The sequence below is a fragment of the Tamandua tetradactyla genome, chromosome 14 (assembly GCF_023851605.1).
Source record: "Tamandua tetradactyla isolate mTamTet1 chromosome 14, mTamTet1.pri, whole genome shotgun sequence".
Taxonomy (NCBI): Eukaryota; Metazoa; Chordata; class Mammalia; order Pilosa; family Myrmecophagidae; genus Tamandua; species Tamandua tetradactyla.
This window is the reverse complement of record NC_135340.1, coordinates 25219623-25240637: the sequence shown is the minus strand read 5'-3', so window position 1 is coordinate 25240637 and position 21015 is coordinate 25219623.

Here is a 21015-nt window from a genome sequence, read left to right as displayed (position 1 = left end):
ACGGTAGTGAAGAATAGATATAAAGTTCTCATGTACATTTTTCCCAATTTCCCCCAGATGGAAACATATTGCAAAACTATAGTTTTGTCCTACCAGTATATTAACATTGATACTGTTATGATACAGAATATTTCCAGCACACAAAGATCCCTCATATTGCCCTGCGATGGCCACATCCACATCATCCCACCTCCATCCCCTACTTAACCTGTCAACCACTAATCTGTTCATTATTTCTAAAATTTTGTCATTTCAATATGGTACAAATTGAATTGGATAGTAGGTAATCCTTTGGGGTTGGCTTTTTTTCATTCAGCATAATTCTCTGGAGATTCACCCAAGTTATGGCATGTTGTGACAATTTGTTGCCTTTAATTGCTGAATGGTAACCTATGATATGGATGAACCAGTTTGTTTAATCAGTTACCTGTTGAAGGACATCACGGCTGCTTCCACTTTCTGGCTACTATAAATACAGCTGCTATGAACATTTGTGTTCAGGTTTTTGTGTGAACGTAAATCTTTATTCGGGATAAATGCCCAGAAGTGCAATCGCTAGGTTACGTTGTAGTTGCATGATTAGTTCTTTAAGAAACTGTTAATCTGTTTTCCAGTACCATTGTATATTTGTACCATTAATGTATGGGTGATCCACAGGCATTTGGTGTTGCCACAATTTTTTATTTTAGCCATTCTGATAGGCATGCAGTGATATCTCATTCTGGTTGCAGTTTGCATCATCATAATAGCTAACAATGTTAGGCATCTTTCCATATATTGCTCTGGACTTATTTTTTTTTTTAACTATTTGCTGTTTAACTGGATGAACTGTACTTTATCTGAAAACCTTATATGGTTAAAATGTCAAGAGAAAAATATAATTCACTATGCAAATGCTATCTCGATATATACACTATTAGAAATGGTTACAAAGGTATTCAAATAAAACGCATCATTACTAGAAATTGTTCTTGGATTAATCGTGCAAATTAACACAAAGAAAAGACCTATGCTCCAAAAGATAGTATAGCAGAATGAAAGTAATTGGCTAGGAAGTAAAAACTAAATATATATTAACCCTCCCTTTCTGTGTATGAGAGAGATAGGGTGTAGGGAGAGTGAGAGAGCGAGAGAAAGAGATTGAATTGATTGATGGGGTGGAGAAAAGTGGTAAAGATTCAAGGAAATATGCTTTCATATGGGAAAACAGATTGTTTTAGTGCATTTGCTAAGAAACAAATGCCTTTGAAGCCACAAACAGAGCCAAGCTGGAGGGGAAGGAGGAGCAGTGAGGAATAATGCTCAAGGTGGGACAGGGGATGAAAGGGTGACTATAATTTAGGGGTCAAATGATGTTTTCTGTCTATAACCTATTCATATGAAAACCCTTTTAAACCTTAAGTATTTTAACCTACAGTAATGTATTATTCTCATTAATAATTATCTGAGGAACTGTAGGCTAGCATCAATATAAACATTTTAAACTAGGTATTAGGGAAATTCAATATTTTATATCAGATGTGGGACAAAATGAACCAACGATGACTTAAAAATTTGTATTTTTATTGGATTCAAACACCTTTTAATATTTGATCTGAATTATTCTAATTTGCTTAAGGAGTCTCCTTCTAACACAGCACCTGGGTTATGTCACCAGACAAAGATAAAAATCTCCTATCTGTTGACCAGATAAAACATTAGTTTTATCTATACTTGGCTCCAGAATATATACTACTGATGAAGATTCCTTAAGTAGACTCTTCCAGTTGTTGGTCAAGGCAAGACCAAATTCTCTCTGTTCTAGAGCTTCCCTTGGGCTCTAGAATGCCATTCTAACCTACCTTTCAGCCCTAGCTCCGGCTATTTCCCCATGATCCAACCCAGTTGAAATCACTCACTGTCCTCTGAAGTCCATTGCTTTCCCATCACTCTTTTCTTGCTTTTGACATGCCCACCACTTGTACCTTCCTCCCCAGATCCTACTTTTCCTTATAGAAACTCCTAACTTTTCTTTAATGGCATAACTCAAAATTCTTTCTGCCACATGGATCCTTTCCTGATCAGTAGCCCCAGCTGTTCTCTCTTCCACTCTGATCTCTCACCTCACTTCCTCATGTTGTTTGACATATTGATTCATTGCTGCTTAGTTACTTGTTTGGTCCCCCAGGATACCATAAGATCTTTGAAAATATGGTCTATGCTTTCTTCATCCATCTTTGGGTCCCCTGTTATGGTTTTGATAGTACCTTAGAGTCTGTGTAGGTCCACTGAAGAACTATTTATAGTATTAGTGAAAAGCCCAAAGTTTGGGGTTTCCAACTAATGCCTTGGACTTTGGGTGATAACCCTATTGTCATATTCAAAAGTTGTTAGGTTTGTCACTCACCAAAATGAAGTAAATGGCCTACTGGAATGACTTCAGTGATTAGAGTCAGCAGCTTTATTAATGAATAATCACATGGTCAATTAGAAAAAAGAGACTGAAACTGGTTTGGTGATTTTAAGTATCTTGACTCCAGGAAATGTTAGATTGCTTTGTAAAACCACGATTTCCCTAAACTAAAAAAAAAAAAAAAAAAAGAATATAACATTTCCCCTTTTAACCACATTCAAATATGTAATTCAGTGCTGCTAGTTATGTTCACAATGTTAAGCTACCATCATCAAAATTTTTCATTTTCCCAAATAGAAACCATACATTTTAAGCCTTAGCACCCTATTCCCTACAATTTATTGTGCTCATAATTTTCTACTATTCCCAAGTAGATTATCCTGAAACTTGATGACAATAAGAGATGCTTTCTGTGGCAAGTGCTTCAGTTCTTATTAGATTTCCAATAGTCATTTAGATTTGGCATGATCCAAAATGCCTCAAAAGGCTGTAACATCTTATTTTCAAAGTCATATAGATGTCTTAAAATTATTCCTGGTATAATGAGTTCTTTAAATGGTAGGTTATATCTGTAATTCCTCAGATAGGTCCTGGCCTTTACATTTTTTTTAAAGGCAAGAATATTCAATCAGCAGTGATAAAGAACAAACCTCATTATTAATCTGGTAGAGAAAGATAATCTCTGTAATTCCAAAGAATCATCCTGCTTCTCTGAGAAACCACTTTATAGGAGCTAAAAATGCCTCCTCACCCTGGACCCCTTACAAATCCTATCAAGGTTCAGTTTATCTACAACATTCTTCAAAAAGCCTTTTCTCACCTTTTCAGTCCTTGGTAACGGCCTCCCTATTAACTCGAATACCTTTTATATGATATTCATCACTTAACATATGATACCTCATTATTTAATTACTTTTTATATTGACATGTCTTTCAAATCATAACATGAGGTGCTAAGTCAGAGACTTAAAATACTGTGTTCCAAACTCTATAGGGCAGTGACAGTAAATGTATAGTTTTAACAGAGGTAATTATGCCTCAAAGTTTACAGGAGCTCCTGTTTTGTCCTTTCATTGTATCAGGCAAGGGGAGAAAACAAAAACTCTGAAATTTCTGCTAAATAAATAAATGATTTTTTTGAACTATGAAGACATTTATAATTCCAAGTATAAGTACAAGATAACCAGACTCGGAGGTGAGTAGCTTAACCTGTCATTTACCTTAAGTACACTCCTTTGAAAACTACTCTTGAAAAGGTTTCCATAATATAAATATATTTTTGAAACACAGCATGCTATACCACGCTCTCGACCATTTACAAAGCACACTTTCCTGTTTAAAGTACTGAGAAATCCAAGTGTAAAAGACGCACTTTGAACCTAGCATTTAACCCCTCATTTCCTAAGTTTATTTGACCATGTGACTTTACAACCATGATTTTATCTCACTGTTCTTTGGAACCCATTTTGGAAAACAAATTGAAATGCACCTTGTGGACAGCACCTGACCCACTGATTGTCACCAGATGCAGGTGGTTGATGGGACAGAGATATGGAGGCATTTTGCACATAGGAACATGTAATCAGTGTCCTTGGCACCTGTCTATATTTTCTAGTAGTCCTTGAGCTACAGAGTGAAGTCTGTAATATTTGTTAAACAGCAAAAGTGTAGCACTCTGCTCTTCTCATGAAAGCATATACTTCGTATTTTAAATAATGAGGTAGTGAACAAGATAAGTACAACCTGAGGGCTAATTGTAAGTAGAAGAGGAGAAATTTAGGCTGGCACTAGGTTGGAAGAGTTTTAAGCCATTTTTATTGCAATAAAATACAGCCAAGTCCCTGAATGTATTAACTATTATCTACTATTTAAGGAAAAATAAGGTATCCTTAATATTTTCAATTATTCGTAATTGGATATTTTTTGGCCTGATCAATCTTGCCTGATTTTTTAAAAACATTACTGTTATTTTTACTTACAGTACACACTGTAAAGCACAGGATTTAGGATAGGCAGTTGTGAGAGGAGTCAAGCTCTTTCCCCCTTCCTATGAACAGGAAACATGTCATTCAAGTTGTTTTAGCAGTCATTTTGCAACCATGAGGGAAATCACTCTAAGAATGAAACCCACATGAGAACTGAGAAGGGAAAACACAGAAAAAGGAAAAGAAAGCAGAGAAAGTGAACTGTTGCTCTGATAGAAACATAACTGAAACTTTCCCTACTTGTGGTTTTTATATTCCTTGAGGCAAACATCTTCTTTAATATATAAGCCATTTGAAGTTGTATTTCCTGCCTCTTAAGTAAAAACATCATAATTGAGTCAGAATTTGTTCCTAACAGTGGGGCATTATAAGTAACAGACCCCAACATTTAGACTGAACTGAATGCAGTGCTGACACCTACAATCCAGGCTGGGAACTTGTCCATCAACAGTTGCTTCAAATGTTGCCCAGCTGTAGTTGGAGTTCAGACCATGTGCTCACTGAACCTTTAGTTTTAGGGTACTTGGTAGGGAAAATTCAGGATTTTAAATTGTGTTAATATGTGAGTCAAGGTTCCAGCAGGAAACAGATGGCACACTCGGCTAGAGTTTTGAGAATTTAATGAAAGCGTATTTTTACAGAGGTAGGGATAGAGGTATTGCAGCCAACTTAGGATCAGACACACCTAGGATTGGCAACAATGGAAATCCATTAGCATCAATGGACCTGGTTGGGTGATGAGAAGAGATGGTGTTACTAGGTTCAGAGAAAGCAGATGCTATAGAAGAGCTTAACTAAGGCACAAACCATGGAATACCCTGCTATCTCCCTCTTTGCCCTCTCCAGTCTCCTGCAGGTCACTTTCCCAGGCAAAAACCACAACCGGTCACTTATTCCCAAAATGGGTGTACCAAAAAAAAAAGATAAACTTGAGGTTCAAGTAGCCTGTGCAGAGGCATTTTAGTTGATTTTGACCTAACATTCCTATGTGATAAGATTGTCGTTGTTATTGTTTTCCCTTCAAATTAGATTCCAGGTCTGATTGCTGAGATAAATTCTTAGTAGGAATTCCCTCATAGAAGTGTCTTACCTTGTTGTCAAAGACAATTGTGTGGATGATGAGGGGACGGGGGGGCAGAGATTTCAAGCAATGTTACTAAAACAAAAATAAATTTAAAAGCATTACTTTGAGGGCCCATCAAAGCACAAGTTAAAGAAATGCGGCAATGCTACTGGAAGCGCTGGGAGCCTGGACAGAGGGTATTTGTCTTTAGAGACTGGGATGCCTTAGTGTACAAACATCATTGTGCCTTCCCCTCGCCTACCAGGCTCAGAGACACAAGCAATGGCAGGGGTCCAGAATGAGGGGTCAACCCAAGCTGAGCATATGAGAAAACCCGTAAGCTAAGTTTTCACCAAAAAAAAAAAAAAAAAAAAGAGCTTAAGAATTAGGAAAGTAAAAGGAATAACTGATAGAAAGAGATGGAAAGAGGGTAAAAGGATGAGTAAAACAGAATATTGGAGAAAATTAAAATTTTGTAATAGGAACCAGAGTAATAGTATGATTCCTAATACCATAAATGCATATTTGTGCTTTGGAAACCATAAGATACTAAATAAATGTGAAGTAAAAATTTTAAGAGAAAACTAATATATGCCAGGTTTTCTTCTAATGATTTTCATGCTCTGTCTGATTGTACATGTCTTTTTAGTACTGTTATTGGTAAAATGAGATCAGAGTTTCAAATGGGGCCACATGAGCTCAGAGAATTAAATCCAAATTTTTCTAATGCAATGGGAGTCTAGAAAATGTAAATGTTCTCTGAACATGTAAACCTATTATTAAAAGTAGACCTGTGGAAGCCCGAATAAAATTTTAAATTCCTGAGTTTGAAAAAGAATTAACTCTTATCCACCATTTACTAAGTGTGTGACACTTGGGAAAACAATAACCTTCTCTGAACTCATCTTACTTTCTGTGAAAAAGGGAAAATATTGGTTTATACTTACCAGTGCTCTTTCACGACTAAATGAGTTAATCCATAGAAGGCTCTCGAACGGTGCCTGGCACAGCTCTCAAAAACCGGTGGAAGTGAGTGTCATCCCGTCACTGGGTTCCAAGGGACACTCCCAGTGTAAAAACCATCACTTCTCAAGTATCTCTTCTAACATTGAGACGCTGTATTGTGGCTACTACTAAGAATATTTTATTCATTTATGAAATGTATTTCTTCATCAACATTTATACTTAGTATGTGACTTATAATATTCTTAAGGTCTTTTACAAAACTTAAAAGCACACTAAGAAATCTGATTCAGGAGAGTTTGTAAATCTGATATTGTCCCCAACTTCTCTCCTGCTCCAAACAAGCATGAGGCCACGTGTGAAATTAGAGTCTTCTTCCAAATATGGTTCTTGGAACATCATTGGGGTGGAAAAATCAGTAAAGTAGTTGTCTTGATACAGTTACCGTCTAGATTCATCAGTTTTTTTTTTGGGGGGGGGGGGCAGGGATGGAGGGGAGGGTGCGTGGTCCGGGAATCGAACCCGGGTATCCCGCATGGAAGACGGACACTCCACCCACCGTTGAAACACCCGTGCGTGCAGGTCCATCTGTCTTTAAGATCTATTTTACACACTGTTAATAAGAAAATGAAAGCATAATGCCTGTTTGTTTTAGCAAATGAGGTTCATCTGTTCATGGACAGAACTCCAACTCAATATATATTCTTCTTAATAAAGCCTAAATGTGTCTTCAGCACTCTTACAGAAGCCACAATTTCATCGCCTGTAGCACTGCTTCTATATCCATACAGCGTGTCAAACTTGATCATTATTACCTTTTTGCTTCTGCACCTCCTCCACTAAGCTATAAGTTCCATGAAAATTTTAGTCATTCTTTGTTAAAATTGCTAAATATTCTCAATATATAGCAGGTAGTATACTGCCAAAATAAAAGACAAAAAATGATTGGTTTACATGAATTTAACCTGAAAGAAATGGACTATACTCCAGAATATAAATCATATTCTGACTTAAAAACTAGAAAAAGTTTTGGGTTATATTCAAAGCCCTATGAAAGAAAAACTGCATAAATAATTTTGCAAATTGCAACAAATAAATTTCTTACGAGATATTTTTATGTGCATGGGACCAAGGGCTCATGTGAAGATATAATGCTGAAACTCACTAGAGGCTCAATTCTCAACCTGACTAGTTCACATCTCTTAAAATCAAATCCATCTCTTTTGAAAGTTTCATTTCTTTTCTATAGCTGAGATTACAATCTATCATTTAGGAAGAAGCTGACACCTAGATAAAAGCAAGTATATAAAAAGGAATCGAAACTGATGCAGAAGGAAAAAAAGTAGAAATAGGCTGCATTTCTGTTAGTTAAAATGACACGGTTGGGAGCTGAGGAAATAGCAGCAGAAGAAACTTTTTAGGTCATTTTTATCAAGTGACTTGTAGTTGAAGGAACATGGAAACACGTCAAAAATAATCATATCCTCTAAGTTCTTTGTTCTAAAATCTTTCCTCCCTTTTCTCTGTTATACTGTACATTTGTCTAGATATCCCAGGTTTAGTCTAAAATTAATCTCATACTTGCTTTAAAGATAATATAATCTGCTTACTAATGTCTTGTGGAAATTTCACTACAAACCAGTCAGTCTTTGTGTTACCCTCAAGTAATAATTATCATACACTTTTAGTAGACAGCACACCTAGTGCTTTCCGCACAGGAAATATACTAAGGAAAAAGCACGTTTATAGAACAACTGCCAAATTGACTTTGAGGTGGTCCCCCTGCTGGATGCTGCATGTTTCATCTTGTTGGCACATATAATGAAATAAGGCGCAAGGAATAGGGAGTCAGAAGCCTGAGTTCTGTGCCTAGTTCCATTATTAGCATCATCAACAAGTCACCTTCTCTGGACTACAGTTTTCTCATCTGTAAAACAAAAGGACTCAGACTAATTGTCCTTAATGTCCCTTCCTTCATCCTTGCATATTTCTCCCTTTTGAAGTCCTATGTTAAAAACAAGAAAACGTTGAAGCTATACCTATGACCAACTATTTGAAGGGCTTTTTAAAATTGTTTCTATATTAGTTACAGTTATTTCTGCAAATACTATAGTGTATAAGGTTGAATAAGGTAGCCCCTAAATATTAATCATGTGCTCAAATATACTAAATTAAAAATCATCAATAGTGATCTTATTATGCTATTTGTGCAGAAAAATTAGTAGAACCCTCCCCTCCTTCTATCTTCTCACTTGAACAGAAATATTTAGCTCTGAGAAGCATGCATATGTGTATAATTTGTCAGATGACAAGGGCAGTCCCGCAATTGTGTCAGAGTACCTGATGTGCATTTTTAGTGGTAGAAAAGTAAACATGTATTTCGTGGTATCAGATGGTTTTACTTTGTCCTTTGAGTACCTTAGTGATAAAACAAAAAAAAAGAATCAAAAGTCAGATGTGCCTCCAACTAAACCATTCATGTTTGCAACCAAACCATTCATGTTTACTCAACCCCAGCAAATCTTTATTTACTAATTTTAAGCATTTTTATTTTATTGCCTACAAGTTTCTAACATTGCATCCATTGATGCATCTTATATATTCGAAGGATGTCTTAAAAGAAGCTTTACTGACCATTCGTAAGCTGATCATTTGAAAATGGGACTGGTTTTGATTTCATACAATTTCTTATTGCAACCAAGAACCATAATCACAAAAAACTAAAGCAGTATATACTGTAACGACACAAATGCCTTTAGTTGCCTAGAAAGAAATAAAGCTGTCAAATCACACAATAGGACAGAAAGTACATTGCTATACCTCTTGTAAAGGCACTACTACTGATTTTCAGATTTCCTTGACTTCTAAATTTTTCTGATTTAAAACTTTCTTATCATAGATTTAATTCTCCCTTTTCCTCTACTTACCAAGCCTAGTGGACACACTAGTATTATTCCCAGGATCAGTTAAATTGGAAAATAGCCCCATAAGTAATACTGATCAGACATAAAATGTAATCTGTCATTATGGAACACATACAATTTTCCAGTCATTTTACATTAGCATGGTGACTTGTCCAAATGACCAAAAAGTTTTAAGAGTCTTTATAAAGTCATTTTCAGCCTGAAACTTTGAACATCAAAACACAAATAACTCAAGTCCTAATGGTGTTTAAAACAAAGAGAGATTAGAAAAACATATTTATTTATTTTACAAATAATAACAGAACACTTACTATATACAAAGCTTAAATCAGATACTAAATCTGACCTCAAGGAAATTTTTGTCCATTAGGAATAAAAGAATGTAAATATAAATAACTTTGTCACAATGTAAAAAGTAGTATGTGTCAGGACAAAAATGAAGATAAATTTAAATGGTAGTTTAGAGAAGCAGAATTAAATCAGGCTGGGAGAAATGGACACATTTTTCAGAAGATGGAGCGTTTGTGTCGGACCCTGAAGAATAGATTCAGCTTAAACCTGGGTGGTTCATTTGCAAGATCATTCATCCTAAGTATAATGATATATGACATTTATTGCCTCATGAATTTTGTGGGATTCAGTGAAAAGATATACTTTGGCTTTAAATCCAAGCCTAAGCACTAATTCACATGACTTAAAGCTTGATTTCACATATCTGAATCCCTGCTTGATTTCCTGTTAAATTTAAATAATACCTGCCTCTCAGGTGTATAGGGCTAAGGATAATAGATGTAAGACAACTAACATAATTGCATCCATAAATACAGAAAAGGCATTTGGAAAATGTCAACATCTGCTATAGATTTTTTTTTTAAGTTCTTAGGAAAATAGGATGAGGAGGAAGCTTTGCTAACATGTTCAAGATTAGCAACCAAAAGAATCTACACATGATTTTTTAAAATTAAATTTAAGGTCATAAATAAGACCCATTCTCAGCAATATTGTTAAAAATTGTTCTGGAGGTTCTGACCAAAAAATTAAAGAAAAACAACAAATGAATGAACCCTTAAATAAAAGAAAGGAAGGGAAGGGAAGAAAACAGAAGAAAAAAGAAATTAGAGATAATGATTGGAATGAAAAAATATTTCATTTAATAAAATTAAACAATTTTTTACTAATTTGTTTGTTTTCAATAAATAAAAGAGAATCAAAAGATAAATTATCAGTACAACTAGAACAAAGTTTGCTACATATAAGTTTGATAGCATTTTTCTACAAGATCAATAATCAATAGAAAGTTCATTGAAAATAAAATTCAATCTATAACAGCAAAAATTAAGCGTTGCAAATTGACCTTAGAGAAATTAGAAGAATTTTAAAGGACTTATAAATGCCTCTCTAATTAAGAGGTAAAATATGTTCATGGATAAAATTAAAATTTAACTTAATAACAATGTTGACTCTCAAATCGATCTGTGATGGAAAAGTACATTTTTGCAAAACTGAAGAGGAGTTTCAGAACAGATCCTAAAGTGTATATAGAAGAATGGAGGTCCAAAAACAGCTAAGACAATTTTTAAAAGATAGATAAAAAAATTTTTTAACTCTTTCCACCAATTATGAAAGCATATTATAAAGTCATAGTAAATAAAATATGAGGGTGTTGTGCAGGCACAAGGAAACAGTTCAACTGAACACAGCAAAATTTATAAGGAGACCCAAGTATATATGAGAAGTTAAAATACTTAAGAGATATCTTCAAAAGTGGTGACATAAGCATGGGCCATTAAGTAAATGATATTTGGAAACCTGGTACTTTATTTATACCCCAACCTCACACCACATAAAAAGATATTACATCCATCTAGATTAAAGGCCTAAATGGGAATATAAAACTACACAGTTAATAGAAGAAAAAGTTGGAAATAAATTCTGTAGACTTGGAGTTGAGAAACATTTTTGATCAAGACCTCCAAATTTCAAGTCATAAAGGAAAATTTTATTGCTAGCTGAAAATTAAAGATTTTGGTTTTGCAAACGACATCATAAAAAAATTGAAAAACTGATGAAAGACTAGTAGAAGATATTTACAAAGTTTACAAACAATGAATATTGAATATCTAGAATATGAAATGAATCCCTGGAAAGCCACAAGAAAAAGATAAGAAACCCAATAGAAAAAAATAAAGGTTATGAATAGACAATTCAAAAAGAGAAACCCCTGATGGTAAATAGTACATGAAGAGGCTCAAACTCATCAGTAATCAGAGACTTGAAAGTTCAAAGTCAGTGAGATAACACTTTACATCTGTCAGATTGACTTTTCCCTATCATTATTTGGTAAGATATTTTGCCTTCCACAATTGTCTTTATTTTGGTACTATAATGGTATATTTGAAATTATTCTCAACAGTTTGGTGGCTTGATACACAACTTTTAAGTATTTATACATTTGATATGTGGACCTCCATTTCTATTCTTGTCTGTGGGTTCTACAAATGCTAGAGTTGGGCTTTGGGAGACAGAGAAAGAAAAGAGAAAAAATTTATAAGAGCTTTTTTATATTGTGTCATGAACTGAGATTCATGGTCAACCCAGTTGTGTGGACATTTTGAATGCAAAAGCTTAGTAGTATATTTTCTATCCATTTTTAATCTGGTCATTTGAAAGTGGGACTGATTATGGTTTCCATGCAATTTCTTATCACAACCAAAAACCATAATCACAAAAACTAACGCAGCATATGCTGGAAAAATACAAATGCATTTAGATACTTAGAAAGGAATAAAGCTGTTAAATCTTATCATAGGACAGAAAGTACATTGTAAGGAAAGAAGGAAGGGTAGGAGGAGGAAAGAAAGTAAAGCTTCATATCTCAGTCATGTACTAGGCACTGAATAAACATTCGCTATTAAGGTTTTCTATTAGGTTGAAACATGCGCAATTACTAATAGTCATGTTTCCTACAAAAAAATAAATCCTTCACATGGTTCAACCTAATATAGTCAAAGCTATTTTTCAAAATGTGTCTTTGTATCAGATTAGTGGTGGGAAAAAAAAAAAAGATAAAGGACTGTCATCTGGAATGGACAATGCTGACAGGGCAGGTTCCCGGAAAGCCAGACTTGTCAGGTGCAGTCTGTCCAAACAGGTGCAAGCAACTTTTCTACTAGGGCCAAGAAGGCTGCTGGAAGCTATTTTTCAAAAGGTGTATAATTCTTCACTTCAAATGAGATGTCTTTGCTTCAGAAGCCTTGCTATCTATGTTATGATTTGCCCTCCGAGGTTTATCTCAAAGTGTGCATGGCATATTCCCCACCACTGATACACCTAACGCTGTGGGTTCTATGTGGTTTTATATGCCAAGTGGCACTAAGACTGCAGACAGAACTGATGCCGGGCATCTACTGGGCCCTGGTCAGTGTACCAGCCTTTTATGCCACCTATCTATGGATCAGAATATATAGTATTCAATATATGGGAAATATGGCATTCAAATGTGTGGAATATGCTACCTCTAGAGCCTGAGAAGCAAGCATGGTACACGGTGAAATTACTAGTTCTTTATTTTGCATAAATGCTCCAAGATGATATCTCATGTTGGTTGGTTTCCCTGAGTTCAGTGGTCTATGGTTTATAATGAAGGGGTTCTAAATTTAAGAATTTAGAGGAGAAAATGTTGATCAGTTCAGGGGAACTGAGTAACACATTCAAACAAATACATTTTACTTTTGATAATTATAGAAATGCTAAAGTTAACAGTGAATATATAAATATAATTAATGTGGGAGCTGCACATCTGATTATAAACACACATGTAAAATACATTTTAATTAATTATATTTCTGCATATACATATAATTGTTATATGTATATAATTGACGGATACATATATTATTTTCAAATTGCTGGCCTTAATCCACAAATATTTGAGGATTTTTAAGAAAATGGTTACATAACACAATCCAATATAATTTTTAAATTTAAATAAGAAAAATTAGAAGATTTTTCAAACTCAGAAAGAACGACCAAACGAAAAACATAAAGATAAGTCACAAGTTACAACTGCAAAAGACATTAAAAAAAAAAAAAAAGCACGCGTAGTCCACACAAAGAATTTAATACTTTGTAAGAAAACTGCATGCAAAATCATAGCCTTTGACCTCTTTCTCTGCCTTCTTTCTCTTTACTCTCTAAATCACATTTCCCAGTTCTTGGAATTCCCTGTAAACAATAAAGAACCTCAGGTTTCCTCTATATGCCTCACAGTAATCCTTTACTGCAATGTGAGAACTTTGTTACTGGTTATAGTTGTTCTTTGACCTCATAACTTTGTGGATTTACTGACTCTACACATTTTCTCTTATATCCATCTCCTTCTGTTGTCCACATAGACCCTAAAAATTGTACTTTCCTTTTGGCTACCTTTTAGGCTGTTTCCTAGGCATTTAAGGCACATCATTTCAGCCAAATTGCTTCAAAATAATGATATCCCTGGTCATTCTTCTATACTGGTGACTTCATTGTCCACTTTTATTTTTCTCTGGCTGACCATCATGGCTAGATGCCCAGTTGCTGTAAGCTTCATCAATTTAACCCCAGCCAGTTATGATGCCAATTGTAACTAACTCACTTAGTAAATTCTGACAACTTCCATTAGCAGATTGCTCTGTTTTAATCTATGAATCTTTACAGTGTGCTTTCATTAAATGATAAAGTCTCTCTTGACATCCTCTGGCTTGAAGCAGGGGAAAATAACTTGTGGGTAAGTGGAGCTTAGGCAGACTGCACCCTGGAGGATCAAACCCTCTTTCTCAATGGCATAGTTATTTTAGCTTTTTAAAAATTTCCTGGTGACTTTCAGGCTCACAACAAAGATTTTCATAGCCGAATGTTGCAGGAACAGAAAATATGTGCCCTGCTTTGAGGTTGTTTCTCCCTCCTGCCAAGGCAACCAAGCTACTGAGAGATAACTTCAATACTTTTTAAAAATTCTTCAATTCCTCTGTCACTCCATCTCTACTTTCCAAATATAAACACTGTAAGATGCAAAACAATGGCTCCAAAGTCCAGTAAGTTGTAGTTCACAGTAAAAAGTAAAGAAACACTAGGCAAATAATATCCTTAAAGTAAAAAAGTCTAAGAAAGGATAATTTGTCATTCAGTAAGGAATGGTTAGCTAACCAGATAAAAGTTATGAAATTTAAAACCTGTATATTTAAAACTATTAATATATATTTAAAATGTACTTAAAATATGAAGATATATGTTAAAATTATAAATCTAAATGGTCTTCAAAAAGACTTTTGAGTCTGAACATTTATTAATGTGATCAACCTGGATACTCTTTTGTATTTAGAGATGTGATTATAATATTATATCATATCATATGAATGTTATTAACTTGGTACCTTAGTCTATACAAAAACTGGCCATCTTTCAGTTTCCATGCAGTCAGCAATTATTTTGGAACACCTACCATATTGAGGTACAAGCTATGTCCTGGGATTATAAAGATGTGCAATAAATGCTATCTGTCTTTCAGAGAACTCCAGTGTTTCTGAAAAACTGAACATGTCTTAAAATACAGGCTTCCAAAGTGTTGTAGCAACAGAAGTATGTATGAAGACCATTGGAGCATTCCAAAAGAGAGGACCAGGAGAAGTTGATGGATTTAAAAGTTTCCATAGGTCTCATACATTTCAAGTGCATTTATTAGGATAAAACAATGTTATTTATTTGCCAGGCACTTGTGAGTAAAATGCAAGCATTTGAACTATTTGTATGAATTGGGATGTTTTTAAAAATAGGCCAATCGGTTTAATAGTGAGCACCTAATGAAATTAAATTGATGGCAGTTGTAAACATATCCAAATACATACCCAGACAACTGTGTCTCACTGGAATCCTTCCCCCTTAAGTTTTGAAAATGCTTGTCCCCAATTCTGTAGAATGGTAGTCCTATTGCATTTGTAGCTGTAACACAGTTGCAGAATTCCGAAAGAACTATTTTGTTGCATTTAGTATAGTAAAAAAAGACATCCTTGCTGAATACAAAACATTGCTGTTTTGATTATGTGAACTGATTGTGTGTAATTTTGCTGCTGCTTTTTATGTCATCATGTCCATTGAATCCCTTTTAAAGGAAAATCATTTTCTAGACTAAAATGTTATCCTAAGAGCAGCTCTACTTTTGCTGACATGATTTTGATTAGGAAATTTAGATCTTGACTGTATATGAATATATTAGGAGAGGATTACTCCGATCGAGACTCCACAAGAGAGCTAAAATATACCACAAATAAATAATCAAGCATCTTGTATGAATGTAAAAATAAATCATGTATCATAAAGTAAAAATGGCCAGTTTAGGCTCGGAAAGAACACAGATAGCATTGCTAATTTGTAGTGAAGTGAATTCAGTAACATGGGTTTTTAATTAGATGGCAGAAACGCTAAGGTGGCAGGACTGAGAACAGGTAAATCATCCAGGAATAGCAATGCACTGAGCCAGAGCCAGCTGGTGCGGTGCTGCCTCAGTGTCAGGGATCCGTGCTGCCTCCCGAAACGGGGCCTGCTCAGACAGTCTGTTGCACAGCTGTTCTTACTCGGAAACAAACAGCCAGGTCTGCTCATGGTATCACTTTGCAGGTACTAGAATGACAGGAAAGTTCCTAGGAAGGACTTGGTGTCTCAGGGAGAGGAAAAGAAAAAAAAAATCAAGCTTTACTGGAAACAACAAAAGATGAATTTTATTTCCTTTACCCTTCTTTAATGTATTACCTTATAAGTTGAGTTATTTAGTCAAAACTCACTGCCATCAGATTTGGAGTTCTTAAGAATCTGGACTAGAGAGAGTCAGCAAAAAGTTGTTAGTGCCCTTTGTGATGTTGAATTTAATCACAAATAAATACTTGGGTTGTTTTATCATTTAGACCATAGAGATATTGTTAAATCCATTGCTAAGAATTGTTTGAGAAGGGGGAGGTCTTTACAATATTTAACTACTTTTCTTTTATCGGTGCTTTTTTTTTAAGGGTTTGAAAGACATTGTATACCTGGAACATACCCTCCCCTCCCAACAGAATTCTCTTGGTTTCCTAGCTGCTGAAACAAATACCCTACAGTGGCTGGCTAAACGACAGGAATGTATTGGTCCACAGTCTCAGAAGCTAGGATCACTACCTCCTTGGGGTCTGAGAATCTTTGGGGTTCCTGAATTTTTCTGTCACCTGACAATGCTAATGTTGGCGTCTTCTCCTTTCTCTTCTGGGTTCCGTTGTCTTCCAGCTCCTGGCTGTTCTCCTTGGCTCCTCCTACTCTGTCCTATTTCCTTTGCTTATAAGGACTTCAGCCATATTGCATCAAGGGCCACGCTCCTTAGGTTTGGGCCACCTTAACTAGCAACTCTGCAGAGTCTTATTTACAACAAATTTCTACCCACAGGGATGGAGTAAGATTAAGAATATGTTTTTCTGGGGCTCCTAATTAAATCCTCGATACTAATACTCACTAAAATGGGATGTAACATGTGTAGAGTACTTCAAAAGATAGAAAGTCTGTACAAGTGATAGAATCAAAAGGAAAGCGCATGACTTTGGGGACTGGCAGTCAAGACAAATTGTTAGGAGGATGATACACTAGAAGGAAGTGAGACTCCTTGTGAAGCTAGGGGTGAGTCCAAAGAGCTGGGCAGTGACAAGTTTGTCATACCTTCCTACCCCAGAACTCATAATGGGGGCTGGAGATGCCGCCACACCCCAGACACCTGCCATGTCCCTTCTTATTAAAGTTGCTGGCTTTAGTTTGTTTGATTTTTGGCTTTTGTGTGTTTTTAGGGAGGAGAGAGTTTGTTTGGATATGGCTTATTTGTTTGCTGGTATATAAAAACAGAAACACTTCAATTTGGCAAACTATCGGCATCCCAGTATTCAGCCTTATTGTTTTATAAGAAACTATCCTGGTGAAACATAGATGAGAAAATCGCTGTGGCTAATGCATCTGAAAAATAGCCAATCTTTTCTATCGATGACTTGATGGTTTTTAGTAATTTTCATATAAACACTAGCCAGCCGATATCAGGAAAGAGAATTCTATTACTTTATCAAAGTGCCTTTTAATTTATTGCTTAGTTGATTGGCAGAGGCTTAAGAAGAAAGTAAAGGGAAACAGTCCATACATGAGGTTCTAGTCAAGACAATACAAACATGTGAAGTAGTTCGCTTGCCCTTGCCTCCCCAGTTTGGTTTCCCATCCCTTTTTATCCCTAATCACATTGTGTACCATATTGAATGTATCCCAGATACTCTCTCCATGCTTCGAATCAATATTTGTTAACCACTTGACTAGATATTAGAAAAACAAAAATGGGTAAGTCTGTTTGCTTGCATTGAAGGAACTCAAAAATTGGGAAGGCAATTATGAAGATAACTAAATTACAATATGCAAAGTGTTATAATGGGACTATAAGCAGAGTCGGCATTATGAAAGTACAAAGGAAGGAAGAAGTCAAGGAAGTCAATGGGAAAATAGCATTTGTTTGGGGCCATGTATGATGGATGATAATTTGCCATAAATACAAGAGGAGAGACCAAGGGTGTGATTCCTTTGGTCTCCACAGTGTTGAAAAATGCAAATTTTAATGTCGTTTGCCTTTGTGGGGAAAGCTCACACATTCTCCAAATTACTCAATTCCCTTCTCTGCTTTGTAAAGCCCCTGGAAATATTTAAATTTGTAACTCTCAGAAGAGAAGGAATAAGGTCATGGCACTGGAAGAAGGTAGAGTCCTTACTTAGCACTTTCTGAGAACTATAAATGTAAATTACATAGAGTGACATGGAGGATGCTTGAAAAGATGATATTCATAATAATTTCTAATATTTATGGAGTGCTTACCATGTACCAGGAACTTCTTCTAAGTGCCTTCCATGTGTTCATTCAATTAATCATCACAACCATCCCATGAAAAGATAGGTTTATTATCTTTATTTTAGAGAAGGAAACTGAGACAGGAGAAGGTTTGAAATCTTGCTCAAAGTCATGCAACTAGGAAGTAATAGGATCAGTTCTCACACTCCCAGTGTCACAGCAAAGGGTGGGCCAGCTCTTCTCTCCAATGATTTAGTACCTTGCTCTGTAAGAATGGGGAGCCTTTGAACGTATTTTAGAAGAGAAATATCTGCTCAAGTCTGTGTTTTAAAAATGTAACGTGGAGGTCAGATGGGAGTGAAGAGGAGACTTTGGTCACTTTTATAAAAGTGATAAATCTAGATGCAGAGAAAATGAGACAATGGCCAGAGCAATGGCAGTGAGGATACAAGAAACTGCAGAGATGGAATTCCCAGACCTTCCACAATGGTCCTCAGCCCCCAGCAGGTTTCACTCCTATTCCTGTCCTCCTTCCGAGTCAACTGGGACCCGGGCTGCTGTGTTTGTCTTTCCTACTGGAACATACTGGCTTGTGACACCTATTCCAATCCCCTCTGTTTATTTTTCAAAATGGCAATTAACAACTCTGTTGCCTTAATCCATATTAATGTATTTGTTAAACTGAAGCGGCCAACTCCAGCTAAATTCCCTCTCATAGTAGCAATATAAGGTAGAATAATTCTGAATTCAGATATAAAGCAGGTATGGAAAACTGAAAAATAGGTGCACTTTAGCTGAATTCTCAAATTATACCATTAAACTAATCATCATTTGCATAAATGTACCTATAGTGTTTTAGTCTGTATATTTCAAAAATGCTTCCTTTGGATAGGGAGACATTCTAGAACTGGATTTTAATTTTGCTCATTTAGTCTTTTATTCATTTTTGTTTTTCAAATGGTTCCCACATAATATATAAATATTGTATATGACCTTTTAATGCAAGGTGTAAAAGATAAAAGCAAAATGAACGTTGTTATTCACCACCCATATCCAAGATTTTAAAAACCAAAACTTCTTTTCTCACTGTTCATCCTTTGATCTCATTCTAAGCTTGGCAAACTAGCTTGCACTCTAGCACCGAGAAGATTTTTTGGTCCTGGGGACACCCATGCCAGACCTGCCAATAGTGTTTTGGGCCCTTATGGAAAATAACTCATCTTAAGGAAACAAGAAGGTGAGTAGTCCAAAAGAAATCCAACCATTTTAGGCTAGTAGTCCAGAGATGTGTGTCAGATTGTCCATCACTGTCTCATGCCCAAGTTGTAGGACAAAAGTCTAAAATAGCTGCTTGACTAAACTACCTATAGGGCACTAAGATTACTAGTCAGCATTGGTTTAATCCTCAGATTGGTACCTGGGCATCCACAGAAACTGCAAGAGCTGGGAGATATGGCAGCATGTGAGAAGGTTTTGTGGATGTTCTGGCAAAAATCAGGTTCAGAACAATCTGAGGTTAAACAGTGGCTTTCCAGCAACTCTAGGTGCATTCTGCAGCCTTCTCCAGGCTTGCATCAGGTGCTAAAACGAAATAAGAAAATAAATTTCCTCACTGCCGGGAGAACCACACACCTTTCCAAACATCATTGCTTTCGCATGACAAGGATTCCTCTACTGGGAATTCAGGGAGAACACATCATCTAATTATTTTTTGATTATTGCTTTCTCTACATATACCATGACAGCGACGCTGAGCCATGATATGTGGTACACGGCTGCAGTTCTGTCTGGAGCAACTAAGAACCTGAAAACCCCTTAACTCCGTTTCCAAGGATAGGAACCTAAGTTTGGCTGTGTCAACCCAAATGGAAAATCCTCCGCCATTTACTGATAAAGACAACCAGAACCCCTGCCATCTCTCAATCGTTGATCAAATAGTAAGGGAAATATTACTTAGCTTTTGTAATTGCATAAGTTTCCACTATCCTACACAGATAGTATAATTAGTTTCTCACTGTTCACTCTCAAACTTAGGAATGAATATTTTGGGGCCAGGAAAAAGTGATAGTTTTTTATCTACTCTAATCTTTGCAATAACTGTCCTGTTCTCCTGGTTAGAGAGTGAAAAGGGTGAAGTGATGAGAAGGGCTTTCAAATTCCATTAACAACTTTTTGTTGTCTGGAGATATCCTGAAACTCTGTTTCATATACCAATATTGTTCAACCTAGAACCTCATTTACACATGAAAAGAGTTAGCTAAGATTAAACAGGCATTTGAGTGAAACCAAAGCAAGAGAGAAACCAAAAGCAGTACAAAACGGAACTAAACCCCACACCAAACGAAGCAGTGCAGATGGGGAGAAGGGTCTAGACTAATTAAAATAATGTTTCCATAAGAGAGATCGAAGAGGATATCATGTCTATGTTATAAAATTTATCTGGCACAATATTACAATTTATTAGAGTAGTAGAATAAGTAAACAAAATATAAAAGCTACTCCCAAAAACCCACAAGGAACAAGCCATCAAGGAACAAACTATTACTATGCTCTATAAATTCTTACAGAATACAAAAAATAAAAAAATAGAAAGGCTACCAAACTTGTTCTATGAAGTTTTATGACCCTGATACCAAAACTGTATAAGAGTAACACACAAAAAGACAACCCCTAGACCTACACCATTTATAAATGTTGATAAATAAAATTTAAGCAAAATACTAAAAGCAGTACACAAAAGAATTGTATATCATGGAAAAGTTCAAGGATGATTCAACCTTGGAAAACAATCAATGTGAAGTTTATAGCCTGAAGGATAA